Below are 838 nucleotides of genomic sequence, written 5' to 3'. Positions count from 1 at the left end.
AAAAACCGTAAATTTTTAGAAATTGTATATGTGGCGTATGAGCTCCAGTTTAGTGTCTTTTTGAGTTGGGATTTTTCAGTTCCTACCTGGAGTCTATGAGCACCATGTTGAAGAGTTTCGCGCCAGAATCCAAAGCATTGTTCTGAACTCTACATAGGGATTCATAATCTATCTGGAATATTTAATTCCTAGTGTTGTGGTAGTGAATTCTGCAGTTAATCTCTAAATCAATCTTGTTATGAACCGTACGTTGTATTAAGAAACGCAGTAAAACACGAGTAATAATCTCTGTGTCCCTCTAGGCGTTGCTGCAAGGTATTCCATTATCAGCTTAACATAATATTCTGACTGCACTCTTCTGTGGAACAAATAGGACATTTTTTTCCACATTGTCACATAAGGTTGTGGTATAGTACTACGTGGAAGTACTCTAGCCAGCGCCAGATCGAACAGGCTGTTACTTTCCTTAGCTCCTTGCGGTAAACAGCAACGAATTTATTTATTTCTGTTATAATTTTCCTGTTTTCCACTGTGTCAACCGCTCGTAGTTTCTCTATTAAAGAATTATAAGTTGCTGACTTTTCTTCACCTCTATCGCTGTATCCCTCCTTTTAATTTCCCACAAACATGTGTGACTCCTATACATTTCGATAAATCGGCACTGGACTCTCTAGCGAACTGAGTGTTTCTACCGTTTTAAAATTCATTGTGTACACAGAGATGAGAAACATTAGGCTGAACAAACAGCTTAAAAAACGCTTTGCATGCCAGCGATCTCCTATCTACGTTCTCCAACTTGTCCGCGCAGATGTGACAGGAACTCGTAAAATTGTGCAGT

The sequence above is a fragment of the Schistocerca piceifrons genome, chromosome 5 (assembly GCF_021461385.2).
Source record: "Schistocerca piceifrons isolate TAMUIC-IGC-003096 chromosome 5, iqSchPice1.1, whole genome shotgun sequence".
Lineage (NCBI taxonomy): Eukaryota > Metazoa > Arthropoda > Insecta > Orthoptera > Acrididae > Schistocerca > Schistocerca piceifrons.
This window is presented reverse-complemented; position numbering follows the sequence as displayed.